Raw genomic sequence first — 15,603 nt, 5'->3', positions numbered from 1 at the left:
CTCTTAGTAGAAATAATATTCTAGTTGAAAATAGCAACGATATTTCAATTTCCAATGGATATTTGTATTGTGTATACACTCGGATAAGTATAGCCTCTGCTGTGGGTTTCCAAAATAAATTCTTTTCCATTGAAAATTATATGTGCCAGCCCAGTCATTGTCCACACCGACAATGCATGTTTACTGGGCGGTGGCTTTATGGGTGTAATAGCCATAATTTAGGCCTATTTGCAAGATCGCACATCACGACATCAGACAGGCAGCCAGGCCGGCTCACCTGCTTACCCACTTGTGTGTGTATCCTGGCAACGATGGGCGGACAGGCCCAGTGTGGTCATTTGCGGGTCGTACTGGTAATTATTAGCACACTGGGTCAGGGAAAGCACACACGCGGTGATGCAGCCGACTAGTCCCACTAGGTGGTCGGGAGCTGTCAAGTCCTTTGACTATCCCCAGACCCCGGCCAATCAGCAGAGAACTTCGAACAGGAACTGCATGCCAATGCCGATGCAATGCAATGCACTCAGCGAGCGCTCTTAGCCGGCAAATGAAATGAAATGCTTCCCGAATCGCCGATTGAGCTGGAGCAATTTGGTTTATATCTTTTATGCGCCAAACAAAAACATTCTGCACGTAGAAGCAATAAACTCTGCACATGCCCTTTGTGGATTGGGAAGCTGGCTGATTCAGGGCGTGGGGTGTGCTCAGGTGATGGCATTGAAAAAAAAAAAATAGAGCCACTTTGGTATTGGGAGTGGGATGGGAAGCGGCAAGCAGCTAAGAGACGCAGTCCCGGCAAAGCCAAGGAAGGTCCTTGTCAATGGCGATATCATTTTAAATTGTTTTCAATCAAATGTGACTTGCATCTGTAATTTGTATGCAATCGAGTAACTAGACGTCTCAGCAGCTCCTTCCATCTCCAGCTGATTCGTGATTGACTTGCTGGGAAGAACTTCGACGCGGGATGGGGCTGCTCTTGCGAAACCCCTCTAAAAAAAACATTAAAATATAAATACAATTTTTTTTTTGTATTAAAAGTAGAAAATGCTTACCCGAAAAATCGATTTAGTTCCAGGAAAAAGCTAAATCAGGAGGCTGAATCTCCTAGAGCGACTCCTGCCGCAGCCAGGACCCATACTCCGTTAAAGACGGCTTTCCGTAGTTTAAAAGTTGGAAGATTATTTCCGATGGGGGAACAATGAGAACATCCTTGAAAAGTTTGCTTTCTGTCGCCAATAACACCAATAACAATAACCACTAACAAATATATTTATTTAGGCTATATTCTGCCGCTTTTATAGGTTTTCTTCAGCTATTTTAGTAACTTTTTCGATTGGATCCAGTTGAAATCGATTGATGCCATCACTGATAATATATCCTTCATCTACGTCCCTCTACATCCGCCGTAGCAGTTGCATCCGAATAGGTTGCAGTTGCCCCTCCCGCAGTAATACCCATTTGTTGGCTGTCCGTTGTCGCAGCGGCGTGATAGGTTAAGTCCGATGATTGGATGGCAGCACACTGCCGCGGCGCTTTTAAAGAACAGTAAGCCCAGAAATATGCACGCCATGTACGCGTACATAGTTTCATTCCGTTCCAGGTTCGTTCCTGAACTGATCGATCCGTCTACTACACATGGAAGAGACCCAATTCCTTATGCCAATAATGATATTTGCCGTGAAATTGGCTAGGTGCTTGAATTTAGTTACGAAAAGTTAGACGGCCTCCCCTATTATATAAATTGGACACCAGCTCAGTGCCAGACAGCAGCTAAGGTGCACAACGAAGAACATTACAAAAAGGTTTTTAGTGAGAGCCTTCTCATAGACACACCTACTCATTCACGTCCATTTGCTTCTGCCAATAATATCCATAGCGATAATGCCAAAAGTGAATATAAAATAGTGTTGGGTAAACATTGCTCATTTTGATGAAAATGTTCACTTGTTCTTTATTGATAAGTGAGTCAACTCACTCATATTGCTCACTTGCTCACTTGCTACACACTTGCTCACTTGATCAGTTGCTCACTTGCTCAGTTGCTGACTTGCTCACTCAGTTGTTCACTATTCAAGCACTGATGATTCCAAATTTCACTATACTTTCGAATTAGCGACATACTGAATTTTTGAAAGAGAAAGAGCTTTGCAGGTAAAACAAAAAGTGTGAAGTAAACGCAAATATGAGCAACAGCTGCCAGATCGAAAAATGCCCTTTGAGGAGCGAAATTGCGCAAAAAGTGAGTAGAGAACAAGTGAACAACAAAGAACAAGTGAGCAAAAAAATCAAGTGAATAACAAAGAACAAGTGAACAAAAAAGAACAGCTTGGAAGGAACCTGTCCAGTTGCTCACTTAAGTGAACAACTCTTTTTTGTTCATTCACTCATGAGCAACACAACACTAATATGAAAACTGTCTTTCCTACTCCATTATGAGATGAGGTTCCCCCGAGCTTGCTCTTCGCAAAATCGAACTTTCTTTATTCTCGTTTTGAAGGTAAAGTACCAACCAAATCCATGTGTGACCTCTTAAAGCCTGAACTCCCATCAGGAAGTTTTTCTGGGGAGTTCATTTTAAATATTTTTCATCTCCAACATAATATCATTTTGATGTGTTTTATGTTTTATTTTGCACTAATGACCCGGGAAACAGAGGAACATCTTCAATTAGTTGTCAGTCCCCATGGATCCCCTCTACATCCGCCAAAGCAGTTGCATCCAAATACATTGCATTGGCCCCTCCCGCAATAAAAACCAGTTACTGGATTTCCGTCGTTGCAGATGCGTTTTAAGGTAACTCCTGTAATACCATAGCAGCATATTGCCGTAGCGCCTTTAAGGCACAGTAAGGCCAAAAATAAGTGCGCCAATTCCATAGTTCGATGTTTCTTTGAACCGGTTATATTTGCCGATAATTGACTCTCCAAGTTCGCTTCTGAACTGATCGATCCACCTGGTAGGTCGCAAGAGATCTAATTCCATATGCCAATAATGATATTTGCCGTGAAATTCGATTTTAAATGCTGGATGGTTAAATTATGATGCAAAAAGTTGGACGGAGAACGATATCCGGGCGCTGACTCGACGCCTAGTTGTCAGAGTCGATAAGAGCTGAAGCAACGAGCTTTTGAATCCAGACTCCCGTGATATCGCAATCATGTTTGTTTCAGATCAAATTATTATTATAGCCAGAAAGAACAAATAAAATGCCGAGGCTTCGCAACGCCTTCCACGTGATTACTCATTTTCTGCCTCTGCCTCTTACTCACACGCTCTTCGTCGTGCAATGTGTGCGCGCTCTGTCGGAGCGGAGCCATACTGACTGACAGCATTGTCCGCTATATCTTGATATATAATAGAACAAATAAATCTGAAGCCAATGTTTTATTTTGCACTAATGATCTTCAAACCAAGGAGTTCCGACTTCCAGCTCTCTACATCCGCCATAGCAGGCGCATCCGAATATATTGCAACTGCCCCTGCCGCAATATATACCGCGTGGTGGCTTGAAATCCTGGCAGCGGCGTTTTAGGTTAATTCCGATAATCGAATGGCAGCAGTCTGCCGTTGCGCTTTCAAAGAACAGTAAGGCCAAAAATAGGTACACCATGTCCATAGTTCAATGTTTCGATGAACCTGTTGTATGACTAGTTAGACGAACTGATCGATCCGACTACTATATACACATGGAAGAGATATGATTCGGTATGCTGATAATTTTATTGGCCGTGAAATTCGATTTAATATGGTGTATGGTGTAATTTTGGGGTAGTAGAAAGGGTTTCCGAGCACCGAGATAACATTCACTGATACAGAGAGAACGAGCATTCCGACTTGAGTCAATAATGTGACAAGCAAACAGTAGATGCAACGGCGTTTCCTCAACTTCCGGTGGCGTAGACCAGAAGACAGCACTCTATATCTTCCAGTACCCGATATCCAGGTGCTCCAACAGACGGCCTCCGAATAATCCGTCTTATCTGAGCTTTTCCTGTGTAGGAATACACGAGTCCACGAGCACTGTGCAAAAGAAAAAGAGGAAAAACTCACGAAAAGTATCTGGGGGCGAGTCCGGGTGCGCTTAAGTACGAGTATTTGTGCCAACACAGACGTAAAAAATCTGCTACTTATAAATTATGTTTATTTGCGAGTATTTATTATATTTTGAAGCAGCTGCGCTCAACTAGGGAGCGTTTCGTGTGCGAAACGAAAGAAAAACTCGACGCTGTCCTTGCTGTCAACGATTGTCCTGGCATGACAATGCCTGATGCTTCATAAGTCCCACAGAGAGGGCTGAGACGATTGTGGGCAGAGGAGAGACGGCGTGTCCAAAGAAGCGTTCAACAAATGTCGTTGACAGCGGACGCACTCCAAATCCCGGCAGCCCATTGAGTTCCAGTCCCCTAACCCCTCTCCGGCTGGGCAAAATACAGCAAAAAAGAATAGCAAAGGGCCGAAAACCAAAGACGAGGGTAGCCCCAAATTGGCAAAGCTGACAAAATTGGTCAGCAGTCAGTAGCAGTAGACCAGTGCCGCCCCTTGAGACGTCTTTGGGCAATTTGTTGCTAATAATGTTATCGATGTGCCAAATACACAAGGAATACAATTTACATAACGACGAATGTCCCATTCGCTTTAAGAATCTCAAGTGCGTTCGAATAATGCCAGGACGAATAAAGCAGCCATTCAAAGCTAAGAGTATTTAAGTCCATTTAAGTGTATATTTAAATACATATCTGGTCTTCAGTTGAATTTTGATCCGTAGCGGCATGTAACCAGTGAATCACACACACAAAAAAAGTTCAATGGTACAGGCCACGATGAAATTGTACAAGCTGGTCCGCTAACCCTCTCTCGGGTCTTATTTTACTCTTAACACTACTGAACGCGCTTTGATGCCATGTTTGAAGGGAGAAAGATAGAATAACGAACTGTGCTTTTGTGCTGAACAAAATAAGACCCGAAAAGAGAATGCGTTACGGGAGCGGACCAGCTTGTATAATTTCATCATGGGACAGCCAGTGAACAATAGCAAACAGTAAATTGTAAAGAAGACAACGAAAGACAATACTTTCGTAGTGCACAGCTCAGAATAAACTGGGAATACTATTACGATCCGATATTGGATCATTGCGGATCTGAGCAGTAGGATCTCCAGTGGGACTATCGTGCCCTATGCACTGGCTGGTACAGCTAATAGCCCTTTGTGTAGGAGTTAGAATGGGGCAGAGGCCAGGTCCATCCAGTCCCTGCTCACACACAGACTATCTCTTCAGCTGAAAAGCCTATAGATGCAGGTTGTCGGATCTGTGTTCTGAATTCGGCGTGAGGAAAGAAAAGAGCAAATAATTTGAAAAACGAATCACAAAAATATATCCTTGTTACCCAAATCAATTATTGCTCATTAGCATCGTTCATCTTTCAGATCGAACTGCGGCTGTCGTGGCTTAACATCTAATCTGCCGCAGAACATTTCATGGGCCTGCTTTTCGACTCAAGAGGGAGGGAAAGACGTCGCATTGAGGCTCATAAATTGCCTGCACACACACACAGGCTCCAATAAATGCACACCCTCAAATGTACACCGAGAGAACCACTTGCTGGCAGTGCGCTTACAGTTATTTATAAAGCAATAATTGCCACAATTCATTGGTGATTGCATTCCGTGCGAAACGTGTCCGTCGATGCTCGACCAGTGCCGCCCTTGCAGTCGCCGTACTTGTAATTACGGTTTTAATTAGTTTACACGGAGCTCTGGAGCCCTGCTTTATGATGCTAATTATCATTTTGCGGTCCAATTCAATTTCACTTGGCAGATCAAACAATGCGTAATGGCTAATTTCATTTGGCCAGCATCTCGCCGCGGGCCCAGGCCCTAACTAACGACCTTCGCGGCCTGCGTAGCCATTCAATACAATATGGGGTGTATGGCATAGAGGGGGCTGCTGAGTCTTTGGAAAATGTATCTTTTCTATGACAGTTGTTTGGAAAAGTTGTATCTTCCAAGACTTTGCCCCCTAACAAGTCCTTAACGCAGGTTTCCTACCTTGAAATCCCATCTAGAAATCAGATACACGAAGATTGAAGTATTCCCAAAACATTTGTCTCACCTTCCAGCTGCCATTCTGCATTTCTGCGTTTCTGGAGTGCAGATGGTGCTGCGGTAACGCCTCGAAATGGGTTAGTGTCACCTCTGCAGTCGTGCCGCGAATGCAAATGGAAAGCGTTAGAAGGAAGAAAAGACAACAGAGCAGAAGAGTGAGATAAACTTGCACTTGGCTGAGGCCAGGGCAGTCTTTAAAGGATAAGGTGGTTCAGATTTATGGTTCAGTTAGGACTCCTTTGGTTAATGCGGCCTTCCAAAAAGTCGGGCTCGATGAAGGACTACAATTGCAGACTACAAGCTGAAATCATAGAAACAGAAATTCAATTTGGCCGAAACGAGTGTAAGCCAACATTTGCTGTCACGCCAGAGGAACAGTCTCTCACTCTGGGCGCTGACGTCGGTTTCGGCCTGTTCCACCTTATCAGAATCGAAATTTATGCGGCCCTAAGGAAGTGAGTGGCTCGGAACTTGGGTTTCTATTGAAAAATGAATGAAATTAGAATGTCTGATGGCATTTTGAATTGGATTTCTCTCCGCTCTCCTTTTTTTCCGCTTCTACTTTATGTTTTGGTTTGTGGCCAATTTCAGGCAAACACCGCTAGACAGGCCACAAAATGGTGTCCCCCTCCTATCGGGCCGTGCCCCTGCCCGTCCTTCGCTTTTGATTGCTGTTGCATGTCAAGATTTGTCAGGCGAATGAAAATATTTTCGGCCCGGCCGCCTCTTTTTGTTGTTTGGGGTTTATTCTCCACGTCCCTCTTCCAGTCTGTTTCGTTCCAATGTCATAAAACATTATTGACATTTCAATTGTAAAAGTATTTTGTGAGTGACATTTTCTGCCGGCCAGGACACGGCTTCCTCCGCCTCTTCCTGTGGGGCGCCGTTTCCCCACTTTGCTCAAAGGTGACTCCGCCTGCTCCCCCCCACGACGATTCATTAAAGACCAAGACCAGAGGCAGAACCCTATAGCTCCTGGTCCCCATGCCGTTTGGTCACCTTTCGGCTCACGCATTCTCGTAAAACTTCCGGCAAACAAAAAACAAAAGCGGAAAAGCGAAACAACAAATAAACAAACTCAAGTTTTTCTTCCTCTTTGGTGGCTGTTGGCTTACGAAAAGTTTTACGAGCTTATCCCGGCAAGAAAAACCGAGCGGACGGCAAACAAGGACCAAGGACCAACGAGAGAGGACAGAGGGCTGAGGAGAGACAGAACATGACGAAACACATACAGGACATGCTCAATAATGCCCCCCAACTGCAGTTTGGCCTGGGGCAGAGTGGCGGTGGGGCAGAGGGGCAGAGTGGCAGCGAGGCCGAGTGGCGGATGGCTGGATTAAGACGAGCGGCAGTCATGATAGTAATTTTTTTGGGCTCCACCTCGACCCCGACCCCCACCCAGGCGTCTGCTTCGGCTTCAGCCCTTGTTGCCACTTGAAAGATTCAGGCGGCCGGTCGGGCAAGGTGAAGCTGGAAAGTTATAAGGTGCCAAAGGCCGTAAAAGATGCAATCAAAATCAAACCGATTTGTCTCCGGGGAGCGATGCCAACTTTTATATTTACGAGCGGGACCCTCACCAGGCCCCAGACACTAGCCAGGCCGATACGAAGATGGAATACACTTAAAGGTGATATATGAATATCTGAGCAGATATCTGCTGAGGCTCATTGCGGGAGATCGGTGGAGTGCTTTCTTCCTCATGGGAATTACGATGAAAAAGATGAAATGCTACCCATTCTGGATCGTTTATATAGGAAAGAATACTCTCCCGCCAGGCTATAAAAAGTTTTGTTCTCTTCGGGAGGATACCCACCCACTGCAGGCTGAGAGGGGAACCCGGACAGAGACAAGGACTGCGACTGCCACTGCCACTGCCACTGCCACTGGGACAGGAAAGATGCTCCGGCAGCTGGGTGCTTTAATTAGACAGTCGCAGTTGGGTCGAAGTTCCTGGAGGAAGTCGAAGATGGGCCTGGAACTGGAACTGCGACTGAGTCTGGAGCTTCCTCCCCTGCAATGGCCGCGGCCGCGGGGCGAGTCGCGGGTCGTGAAATTTATGCGTTAAAATTGCATAATTTGCCCACGCGCGGAGACACCGACACAGAGGGGCACAGACACAGACACAGACACAGACCCAGAAAAACTTTCAACATAAATTCTGGGAGTCAAGGTAACGAGCCAAACTTTTGACTGCCCAATGCTGAGCTGTGACCCCTCCGTCCACGTCCCACTCCCCGTTCCCGTTCCCCAGGGCCATATCAAATTAAACACTTTCTGTGCGAGTATTTGGCCGTCTACTTACACTAGTCAACAGCCAAGGCATAAAAGAAAAGAGTTAGAACCACTTTCTTTGATAGATTTGAGGCCATTCATTTGCCTAAAGAATTACCTACCTTTCGGTGGGTATTTTTGGATGCAAAGTCTTCAATAGTTAAGCAGAGATAGTGCCACAATGTCTCGAGCCCTGTTGGTACTCTTGAAGTATCTGGGCATTGCAGATTCATCGTCTTCCGACCACTCCCAACAATTTACTCCAAAATAAATCAATAAAAAAACTAATCGTTCTCCGAGAAAATTAAGAATTATGTACTTAGTCTGAGACAGAAATAATTGTACAATTTTGGTAGAATATAAATGAGTTCTGGGAGCTCCAGCCTAACTGCCTTTTAACCCTAGATTTTGACAAGCGATGCCTAAAACGAAGCCTAGTAAACGACTAAAATATAAAACAACAAAAATCTAATTTTTTTTTAATTTCTAAAAATAGCAAAACTATTCAAAACCAGGAATAACTGGTTCTCGCCAACTTACCTCAGAAAAAACCATCTAAAATAATACCCTTTTTATGTTTATTTCCTAAAAATAATTTTTTAAAAATTTCGAACCCTAAAAAATATTTTTACAAAATAAATTAAAAAATTAAAATACAAAAAAATTAAAAATTAAAAATAACAATTAAAAAAGAAAAATTAAAAGGCCCAAAAACCGATCTACTCCAGGGAAAAAAGACCCCTTTTGTTGACTAGTGTTATCAGAGGGTGTCCCAAGAGCCTCTGGCCTTCTCTGGTGGACCAGTCTGCGTAGAAATATATATGGTACACAGCATACAATTGTATAGGTATTTTCATAGATAGCAGACACACACGATTCGATTTTAATTTCCTGTTTCGGTTTGTTTCTCTTGGCCCACTGCAATCCCATCCACTCTCGAACATGGCCTTTCCATTGCCTCTTTTCTAATTTGCAAAAAGGGGGGAAAACACCTCCTTTTTTCCTGTTGCTGTTGGGGGCTGTTGTTATTTTCTGTCTATGACATTCTAAGTGAATTTTTTTCGCCCCCCAAATAGTTTTTCACTGCGAACTTTATTTAGTGCTCCTCGATGGATTTTCCCGTTTAGTGGAGTCCCCCCCCAGTCCCATATTTCGGTCGCCAATTCCCGAACATTTTTGCAATGAATTTCGTTTTGGATTCTGTCTGGGTGGTTCTGTCTGGCGGTCTGCCGGTCTGTCGGTCTGTCCGCCTCTGTCTGTTCTGTCTGGCTGCGTTTTTATGAAGATAAAAAGCTCAGCCGCTCAGCTGCCATCCAGCATTGTGTCTGGCCATGGCTTACACTCGAGTGCGACTGCCCGCCTGTGGCTAATGGGCTGCTCGCCTAGGCCCCATTTGAGCCGCGGCAGCTGCACAGAGGCGGCAGTGGCCGGAGCATAGATATTTCGGTCCCAGTTTCGTTTTGCCGGCAACAGCAATAATTGTTTATTGGCAGCAATGGATTTAAATTGTTATCGATTGCAGGGGCGAAACAATTACAAATGGCCAAGTGTGAACGAGTCGAATCATGAAGAGAAATGTGCTGCCAAGGCTCTAAAGGATTAGGCAGGGCCATCGACTAATATACATTTCGTTGGTCTGCAATGGAATGACTTTTCATTTATAAAGTTAATATCGTACAGAAATGAAGGTGAATCGGATAAGATTAACCTGGAAGATGTTCAGTTTTCAATAAGTTTTATCTGTTATGATATATGTTGTTTCATATCCTAAATCCCTCAAGGAACATCCCTCTTACATGCCATAGTTTTGATTTATATCGATATTATTTGAGAGTCAAGAGTCAGATAGCTCTTTACAAGAAGCGCTCCAAAGAAACGATTCGCCAGCGATTCGGCCCTAGATCAATAAGAAGCGCACCAAGCACCTCATCCGTCAGCAGTCGGATCTCTAAGCCAAGTCTAAAGCCTAAAGGTATTGACAACAGAGCAAGTCGTCGCTTCAATGGCCAGTACTTGATGCCCAAGATCGGTTACGGCTCCAACAAGCACACCATATGCTGCCTACTGTCTTCAAGGAACTCCTGGTGTACAATGTCCGAGAGCTGGAGGTCCTGATGATGTAGAAGCGCATCTACTGCGGTAAGATCGCACTCGCCGTCTCCTCAAAGAAGCGCGCCAATCAGCTGTCAATCCATCTGACTAATCCGAAGGGACGACAGCGTGCTCAAGAGAACGAGTAACGAGTAAGATTGGAACGCTCTTTGTCGAGTTATTGTAACGTGGTAGGAATACCAAATTTGAAACCTTAAACTCACAGAAGCATTTCTTATAAATTTATACATAATTGTTGAACGTTTTCCCTCCTTTTAATCTACCAAATGAGTCAACTTGGATATATATTTCTGCAACCCAAGTGCACTGGAACAATCACAAAAATCTCTTCCTCCTCCAAACTCCTGAAAATATTCAAATATTATTCACATATGTAGCTTTTACACAGAATATATTGGAGGTCATTGTCCTTTAGAGAACCCAACAATTTAAAGGATTCCTGCTTCATTCTTTAAGGACTAAACGTGACTGCCTCAAATGGCCCTCGAACTGAGAATGGGATCGCGTTTCGCAGCGTCTCTGAGCCGCTTAGCCGTTTACCCTGATTATGTCGGGGAGAGGGGGGGAAGGCTCCGCAGATGCCTTCCGAGTGGCCGAGTCCAGGGTTTAAGTTCAAAAGGCAGCTAACAAGATGCTGCCAAAATGCAAAATAAATACAACAAACCGAACAATCCAGCGCGGAATCAGAGTGAGAGACTCCGCGCGATGGCAGTGGGCAGGGCAGGGCAGGGGGGGAGGAAAAACAAATCCTGTCGCATAATTTTTGGCAAGAACGTGAAATTAATTATGCGCAAAAGGAAAAGGCAAATGGGAGACTGGCAGAATGGCAGAACTGAGCAAGTAAAGGGCTAACAAAGGACCTCACATAGCATCCTGGCCAAGTCGCGCCAGCTGCCAACAAAATTTCCTGGCGCCCAGACAGAACGGGAATAGCGGGCACGTCGGGCAATAGCCAGTCCCTCCGGAGCATTCGAGGATTATGTTAAATTTAGCGGTGACGATGACACACAAGACACTTGGCAAAAGGCTCCTGCACAATGGCCGCAATAATTGCGCGGAATCGGTGGAGGCGGTGGTGGAGGGGGAGGGGGAGGCGGCGGTGGAGGCTGAAAGGTGGCCATTAATTGTACCAAGTCAGTGCGGCTGGAAGAGCCAAAGTCAGTGCCAAGTGAACAGCCGCCAACGAATGCCACGTGCAGAGCCCAGAGGCAAGGACTCCTTCGCCTCTATTCTATCCGTACATTTCGTTCTTTTTTCTGTTATTTTTATTGTCATTTTCATGGCTCTGCAGAGCTCTGCTTTGTTTGTTTAATTTTAAATACCAAACGAGGGACTCCTTCCCCCCTGGCTCCCGACCCCACCAATTAAATACAATTTCGAAAACCCTGAAAAGTGCGTCGCTGTCACAGCACGCGAATACACAGCAGTCGGGCGCAGAACCGGAAGACGAACAGATAAATCATTCACAATTCTGAAACGTTTCTCTCCTATTTATCAAGCTCAGCGGAATTCCTGGCCAAGGATTCGCCACCAGAGCTTTCTCCTCTATATAATTGATATATACGAGTCTATACGAGTATAAGGAAGGAAGCAGCGTCTTCATAATATTAAGGCCAAGGCCCAGGCCAGGTCGAAACGTGTATTATATAAAGAAGTTATGCGACGGGGAGGCTTTTATTATTTTGTTAACCAGATGAAACCTTGGGAAATATCAATCATTGCCCACGTTCCCCTGCCAACGCATCGGTGATCAATGATCAGGTATCACGGCCGTATCATGATCGATCAGGTGTAATGTTTTGAGGTCTGCTGAACGGCAATGATGCATTCCTTACTATGGCACCTTTTAGGGTTCTTTTTCTCATCGATTTGTCGGTTATCGATAAAAGTAGACAGCAAGGGGTAAGATAAGGTATGGTATCATCTTTTCGCTGCTTTCCCGCTCATCATGATGGATGAATTTATGCATCAGAGTCTCTAATCATCTAATCCATCAATGATCCCAGATCACTTTAGCCTGCTTAACGCATATATAAGGTCTATATAGAAAAATCCTTTAATCAGGCTGTCTGTTTCTCTGTCTCGTATCCATCTGTAGCCTGTAGGACCTTGAGCTGTCCAACAATTAAATGGTAAAGCTCGTTAGAAAGACCGTATGTAGCTGCTGATTTAACGTAGTTTCCACAAGGCCAATCTATTTTAGCCACTTCATTTTCCAATTCGGCATCGGGACCTCCTCCCCTCCCCTCCCCCCTTCATGCAGAAGGGAAGAACAACATTCCAGGCCTCCTTCTTTTGCGGTTGGCCAAATATTTGCATTAAATTTGGCCAAGTGGCAACGTTTATTCTGCTATAATATATTTCTTCTCCTCTGCTCGGCTCTACTCCCCTCTCCTCACCGCAGGTCCTCGTTTGGCTGCCGCTTTACTGCTTTCAATCGCATTTTTTCTTCAGCCGGCTACTCCTTTTTCTACGGCACTTGATTTTCTCATTTTCCATTTCCATTTCCTCTTCATTTTGCTTTGCTCTGGCATGTATCTGTGTGTCTGTGTGTGTGTGTGTGTGTGTGAGGTGGGGGTTTTTTTTTAGTTGTACAACAATTTCTTTGTTTGTTCTGTGCTTTCGTGGCGAGTTAATTTTGCATTTCCGCTCATTTAACTGCATTTTTTCCACTTGCGCCCCCCCGCCGTTGCCGCCGCCGCAGTAGCATCTGCTGCTGCTGCCGTTAGCCGACTCAAAGTGCCGTGAAGTTGTTTTGGCCACAGGCTGCCACAGGAAGCGGGGAAACAGCAGAAAAAGTCATATGAACAGGCCAGGGCCAGGGCCAGAGCCAGGTCCATGTCCATGTCCAGGCATGAAATTCCACTCAGAAATACGAAATAAATTTCTATTCTGCCCATAGAAATATCCCTCCAGCTGCGAACGGGAGGGAAACCCTTCTTCATAGGCCCTTCATCGGAAGGAACAACGTCTACATTGCTGACAGGCTTTTGCGAGGATTGTCTGCTCCGCCAGCTGATCCGAAATATAGAATAACTCGACGACGGTGCCGCTTGGGCTGTGCCTGCACTTTAAAGGAGGAGGCCCAAGAGTGCGGCCACTGTGGGGGGCCCAAGAGTGCGCCGGGTGCGGGGGCAACAAACAATTTTAAGCTTTATATTTATGCGGCTCTCCAGAGTGGATCCTTTTATGCAGGCGCGTTTTAAATAATTTTATGCCTATTTGCTCGCTGCAGCTCGAAAATTTCACACCTAGACCATCAAAAGTTGGGGCGAACGTGCGTGCCACAAGTTTCCGTCTTACGCAAATAACGGATACGGAAACAGGAGAGAGGGGAGGAGACAGGAGAGAGAGACTTTAAAGCTGCTTGGGGGGTGCCTTGCGGGACTGGCATGTAGATACATATATTATGTTGCCAGATACATTTAGAGGAGTCCCGTCCCCGTTCGGGCAACGGCGCTGCCTCGACACTTGGACAGCGACATAAAAATTATATGTCAAGCGCCAAATCTCGGGCCAAACGCGAGACAGCGCTCTCCAGCGGGGGAAAGACTCTTAAGCATGCACGACTCAGCAGCAGCAGAAGCCTGCCTGTTGGTAGAAAGGGAAGCTCCATCTGAGGGGGAGGACAGGAAAGGAGGGATGGAGTGCGAGTGTGGATAAAAGTGCGAGTGCGAGTGCGAGTCCGGATATAAAGCGATGATGTGCACGCCGGCAATCTGATTATTTGATATTTAAACTGGATCTCAAAACGGGTCGAGAGTGAAATTTGATTTAGCATCGCTGCCGGAACGAGACCCCCTGAAAACTTTAGAACGCCCGCAGATCTGCGAGTGTGTGTTTGTACACGTGAAGAAAAAAAGCCAAAATTATGTAAGAACTGAAACCAATCAAGACTAATCAATATATAATAAATAAATATTATATAGATAATAAATAATAGATAAGTAAATAATAAATAATAATTAAATAAAATATTAAAATTAAATAATAATAAAAATTAATTTATATTAAATAAATAATAAATCAATAAAAATTAAAGAAAAATAAATAATATGTTAATAAAAATTACATAAATTAATAACACATAAATAAATTAATAAGAATTAATTAACTAATAATTAATAAATACAAAATAAGTAAATAATAAATAAATTAATTTTTTTGTTAGCCAAAAGTATGCAAGAACTGAGACCACAAAAAAGACTCCATTTAATAAATAAATGATATAAATAAAAAATAAATTATAAATAAATAAAAATAAATAATTAATTAATAAATACAAATTAAATAAAAAATAAACTAAAATAAATAATACATAAAAATTAAATTAATTAATAAGAAATAAATAATAAATAATTACTAAATAATAAATATAAATAAATAGAAATTAAATAAAGGAATAATGAATAAAAATTAAATAAATAATTAAATAAATTAATAAAAAATAAATAACATAATAATAATAAATAAAAATTTAAGAAAAATAAATAATAAATAAATAAAAACTAAATAAATTAATACGAAATAAATAAAAAATAACTTAAGCTTATAGGAATTAAATCAAAAGAATATTCCAAGCGAATAGAAAACTATATACCGGAAACGGATATACTCGTAATTCATGGGGTCATGACCTTTTACTTAACTTTAGGGCTGTAAAAAAGGACGGTGGTAGTTACTAGAGAGCTCCACAGATATCTGACCTTTGTTCTCCGAGTGCTCCGACAGCATTATATCGGAGACTATTAGAAATGGGAGAATTAGTTGGTCCTTTTCCACGATACCCACAATTTAAAGATATGAATGCCTGACAGGCGCCCCTGTACCCTGTACGCCCCTGAACAACCCTTTCTTTATTTGCCACAGACCCCATCGGGTTCCTATATTCGCTGAGACCATATTGGGAATAAGGTTTTCTCGCAGTGTACATTTGTATACACTCTTTATATATTCATGTAACTTGTGCGTGTGTCGGCATCCACTCCGAGCAGCAGCTCCTTGCACAAGTCGCAGCATGACATTGCACTCAGCTTTGCTTTCTGCAGTTTTCACCTCCATTTCTCCCCCATTTCCCCCTTCTCTCTCACCCACCCTCTCTCTGGGCTGGCACTGCC

General features: G+C 43.6%; 1 pseudogene; it reads left to right on the top strand.

The window, feature by feature from the left end:
- Window positions 1-7,319: 7,319 nt before the first annotated feature.
- On the top strand, window positions 7,320-10,614 carry LOC113565442 (annotated as a pseudogene).
- Window positions 10,615-15,603: the final 4,989 nt, after the last annotated feature.

The sequence above is a fragment of the Drosophila persimilis genome, unplaced genomic scaffold, assembly GCF_003286085.1.
Source record: "Drosophila persimilis strain 14011-0111.01,24,50 unplaced genomic scaffold, DperRS2 tig00000124-arrow-pilon, whole genome shotgun sequence".
Taxonomy (NCBI): domain Eukaryota; kingdom Metazoa; phylum Arthropoda; class Insecta; order Diptera; family Drosophilidae; genus Drosophila; species Drosophila persimilis.
This window is presented reverse-complemented; position numbering and strand designations above follow the sequence as displayed.